General features: G+C 51.8%; 1 non-coding gene across 1 annotated transcript in view; it reads right to left on the bottom strand.

Moving 5' to 3' along the window:
* LOC124592642 overlaps positions 1-509 on the bottom strand; it is a 1,910-nt gene extending 1,401 nt beyond the window's left edge. Inside the window, exon 1 of the ribosomal RNA XR_006977590.1 lies at positions 1-509. This exon is cut by the window's left edge and continues 1,401 nt beyond it. This is a non-coding gene — a ribosomal RNA (small subunit ribosomal RNA).
* Positions 510-5,000: the final 4,491 nt, after the last annotated feature.

The following is a 5,000-nucleotide window of genomic DNA, read 5'->3' as shown; positions in this document are numbered from 1 at the left end:
TGAGTCCCGTATCGTTATTTTTCGTCACTACCTCCCCGTGCCGGGAGTGGGTAATTTGCGCGCCTGCTGCCTTCCTTGGATGTGGTAGCCGTTTCTCAGGCTCCCTCTCCGGAATCGAACCCTGATTCCCCGTTACCCGTTACAACCATGGTAGGCGCAGAACCTACCATCGACAGTTGATAAGGCAGACATTTGAAAGATGCGTCGCCGGTACGAGGACCGTGCGATCAGCCCAAAGTTATTCAGAGTCACCAAGGCAAACGGACCGGACGAGCCGACCGATTGGTTTTGATCTAATAAAAGCGTCCCTTCCATCTCTGGTCGGGACTCTGTTTGCATGTATTAGCTCTAGAATTACCACAGTTATCCAAGTAACGTGGGTACGATCTAAGGAACCATAACTGATTTAATGAGCCATTCGCGGTTTCACCTTAATGCGGCTTGTACTGAGACATGCATGGCTTAATCTTTGAGACAAGCATATGACTACTGGCAGGATCAACCAGGGAGCTGCGTCAACTAGAGCTGAGCAGCCGGCCGCCCGGGAGTGTGTCCCGGGGGCCCGCGCGAACACGCAAGCGTCCGCTCAATTATTCTGCAAACAGGAGGAGGCTGAGCTCCCCTGCACAATACACCTCGAAACCCTCTCAGGTCCCGGCGGCGCGCAGCGCCGTCCTAAGTACTTGGTCGGGTTCGAGAGAGGCGCAATCGCCCGGAGTTTGGCGAGTAGACGCTTTAGGTGCGACCACCCGTGCTCCCAACTGAGCTTGCCGCTGCCGACAGAGGCCCGGGAGCGTGCTGTCGTGGCATTGCCGGCGGGAGACAACACGCGCCACCTACGGTGGCCGGCAGCTCCAACGCCAGCGCCACAGAAGGACAAAAGCCCCACTTGGGTGCCGAAGCGAACTCTCCCAGCACAGCGCACGCGCCAACACGTCCGCACAGCTGCGATACAAACCACCTGCGAGAACCGCAGAGGCGACCGAGCAGCAGACGGCGTCGCGGCGCCGAGCGCCGGGCGGCGGCGCATCCTCAGCGCACACAGTCCTCAATCGGACCAGCACACTGCAGATGTCCACCGCGCTTCGCACCGGGCCCGCGAGGACCTACTTTGGCCGCACGGCGCCGCGTGCAGGGTGCGCCGGCGCGCAGCTGCGCCGCCTGCCGCCTCCGTCGGCCGGCGCGCCTGCCACTGGCCGCCCCCACCAGCCGGCTGTAGCGCGTGCGCCCACGCACCGCGCGGCCAGCACGCCGGGAGGCCCCCCCTCACCGGCCGGGGACGGTCCCACCCAGCCACCGCCGCGTATCGCTTCACACCCACATGCCATTCACGTTCGTGGGCATGGTGGGTATCGCTGAAACAACCGGTTGGTAGCTCAACCGATCGTCGCCATCACTGATTCACCTCTAGCGAGAACAACCGCACCACAACCGTTTACCAGTTGTTCATTTGCGTAACGTCACCAGCAAACGTAGACGTCCATCGCCATTTGCAAATTCAACGATTGTTGCATGCCTGTGTCAGGTGTCACGACACACTATGTCTGCCCACATACACGCAACAACATGTGCACGCTTCGCGAACACGTGGAAGGTGGCCCCCGTACGTATGCGATGTCCATTGCGCGAACGACTGTCAACCGGCCTCTGTCGCATGTCGCAGATGTGGAACGCGGTGCACCATGCTATCACGGTGTGTGAGAAGAGACGACTACGTCTGACAACACGCGCCACTACATCAACAGACGGCTCATGCTGATCGCCATCCACGGCATACCATACTGCAATCCAGCTCTTATAGGGAGACGACACGTAGCTGAGTGCACAATATTTGGACCGTATGGTTCGCCGTTGTTGGCGCAGTCGTGGTACGGTCACACATGTACCACGATGTATCATTCAGTACATGAGGACCAATGTGCAGTACAGTGTGTGATTTGGACGTACAACATCAGCGGACAGTTGACACACGCCGTACCACAACGTAGGCTGTGCTTCGCCATGCAAATGCCAATGAACAACTGCGAAGGGCATTGAGCATGTACGTCCTGCTGCCATCCGCATTACAGTGTATAGCTGCAAGGTGTTTAACATGAAGCGATACTCTGGGGACCAGGCAGTGCGAGTAGCAAACTATATTGCGGGGGTTGCAGTTAGGCAACACCACACTAATTTAACGCGTCGTATGACAATTACAGAGCAGGTTAAGGCCCAACGTGTGTTGGGTTAAGGCCCAACGTGTGTTGGGTTAAGGCCCAACGTGTGTTGGGTTAAGGCCCAACGTGTGTTGGGTTAAGGCCCAACGTGTGTTGGGTTAAGGCCCAACGTGTGTTGGGTTAAGGCCCAACGTGTGTTGGGTTAAGGCCCAACGTGTGTTGGGTTAAGGCCCAACGTGTGTTGGGTTAAGGCCCAACGTGTGTTGGGTTAAGGCCCAACGTGTGTTGGGTTAAGGCCCAACGTGTGTTGGGTTAAGGCCCAACGTGTGTTGGGTTAAGGCCCAACGTGTGTTGGGTTAAGGCCCAACGTGTGTTGGGTTAAGGCCCAACGTGTGTTGGGTTAAGGCCCAACGTGTGTTGGGTTAAGGCCCAACGTGTGTTGGGTTAAGGCCCAACGTGTGTTGGGTTAAGGCCCAACGTGTGTTGGGTTAAGGCCCAACGTGTGTTGGGTTAAGGCCCAACGTGTGTTGGGTTAAGGCCCAACGTGTGTTGGGTTAAGGCGCAACGTGTGTTGGGTTAAGGCGCAACGTGGGTTACGTTAAGGCGCAACGTGGGTTACGTTAAGGCGCAACGTGGGTTACGTTAAGGCGCAACGTGGGTTACGTTAAGGCGCAACGTGGGTTACGTTAAGGCGCAACGTGGGTTACGTTAAGGCGCAACGTGGGTTACGTTAAGGCCCAATATAGGTTAGGTTAAGGCCCAATATAGGTTAGGTTAAGGCCCAATATAGGTTAGGTTAAGGCCCAATATAGGTTAGGTTAAGGCCCAATATAGGTTAGGTTAAGGTACAATATAGGTTAGGTTAAGGTACAATATAGGTTAGGTTAAGGTACAATATAGGTTAGGTTAAGGTACAATATGGGTTAGGTTAAGGTACAATATGGGTTAGGTTAAGGCGCAATATGGGTTAGGTTAAGGCGCAATATGGGTTAGGTTAAGGCGCAATATGGGTTAGGTTAAGGCGCAATATGGGTTAGGTTAAGGCGCAATATGGGTTAGGTTAAGGCGCAATATGGGTTAGGTTAAGGCGCAATATGGGTTAGGTTAAGGCGCAATATGGGTTAGGTTAAGGCGCAATATGGGTTAGGTTAAGGTACAATATAGGTTAGGTTAAGGTACAATATAGGTTAGGTTAAGGTACAATATAGGTTAGGTTAAGGTACAATATGGGTTAGGTTAAGGTACAATATAGGTTAGGTTAAGGCACAATATGGGTTAGGTTAAGGCGCAATATGGGTTAGGTTAAGGCGCAATATGGGTTAGGTTAAGGCGCAATATGGGTTAGGTTAAGGCGCAACGTGGGTTACGTTAAGGCGCAACGTGGGTTACGTTAAGGCGCAACGTGGGTTACGTTAAGGCGCAACGTGGGTTACGTTAAGGCGCAACGTGGGTTACGTTAAGGCGCAACGTGGGTTACGTTAAGGCCCAATATAGGTTAGGTTAAGGCCCAATATAGGTTAGGTTAAGGCCCAATATAGGTTAGGTTAAGGCCCAATATAGGTTAGGTTAAGGCCCAATATAGGTTAGGTTAAGGTACAATATAGGTTAGGTTAAGGTACAATATAGGTTAGGTTAAGGTACAATATGGGTTAGGTTAAGGCGCAATATGGGTTAGGTTAAGGCGCAATATGGGTTAGGTTAAGGCGCAATATGGGTTAGGTTAAGGCGCAACGTGGGTTACGTTAAGGCGCAACGTGGGTTACGTTAAGGCGCAACGTGGGTTACGTTAAGGCGCAACGTGGGTTACGTTAAGGCGCAACGTGGGTTACGTTAAGGCGCAACGTGGGTTACGTTAAGGCCCAATATAGGTTAGGTTAAGGCCCAATATAGGTTAGGTTAAGGCCCAATATAGGTTAGGTTAAGGCCCAATATAGGTTAGGTTAAAGGTACAATATGGGTTAGGTTAAGGTACAATATAGGTTAGGTTAAGGCGCAACGTGGGTTACGTTAAGGCCCAATATAGGTTAGGTTAAGGCCCAATATAGGTTAGGTTAAGGCCCAATATAGGTTAGGTTAAGGCCCAATATAGGTTAGGTTAAGGCCCAATATAGGTTAGGTTAAGGTACAATATAGGTTAGGTTAAGGTACAATATAGGTTAGGTTAAGGTACAATATGGGTTAGGTTAAGGTACAATATGGGTTAGGTTAAGGTACAATATAGGTTAGGTTAAGGCACAATATGGGTTAGGTTAAGGCGCAATATGGGTTAGGTTAAGGCGCAATATGGGTTAGGTTAAGGCGCAATATGGGTTAGGTTAAGGCGCAATATGGGTTAGGTTAAGGCACAATACGGGTTAGGTTAAGGCACAATACGGGTTAGGTTAAGGCACAATACGGGTTAGGTTAAGGCACACATTGTTGTAAGGAAAGGTGTTTTCGGGGGGGGGGGGGCTGGTTTGTTGATTGTGATTATCGTAAGTAAATGACTGCGGCATCATCTGATTTGCCACGTCAGGGTGCACCTTTGGCTCATAACAGGCGGCGCTCTGATTCCATGCTTGTGGCAGACCTGTGTCTTTCATTCGTGCCATTGTTTGTGTGGTGTGACAGGAGGCAGTATTGTGATGTTGGGTGCACCCCTGTGTAGGACATGTGTGGGTGTTGGTGGCTTAGCTGAGCAATGGTGGTTGTCGGAAGGGTGGGATATTCTGTTTTCCGAGTGGACCTCCCGGTCTGGTTATGATAGTGTGGATTGTCTAATGTGGCAGAGAGGATGCACTGGGTGTTGTTCCATGCTGGTGCTTAGATATTGTCTGTGTGCCTGTTACAGGCAGAGAGTAGTGC

The sequence above is a fragment of the Schistocerca americana genome, unplaced genomic scaffold (assembly GCF_021461395.2).
Source record: "Schistocerca americana isolate TAMUIC-IGC-003095 unplaced genomic scaffold, iqSchAmer2.1 HiC_scaffold_952, whole genome shotgun sequence".
NCBI classification, from domain to species: Eukaryota; Metazoa; Arthropoda; class Insecta; order Orthoptera; family Acrididae; genus Schistocerca; species Schistocerca americana.
Note: the sequence above shows the minus strand (reverse complement) of the source record. Positions and strands in the feature narration are given on the sequence as shown.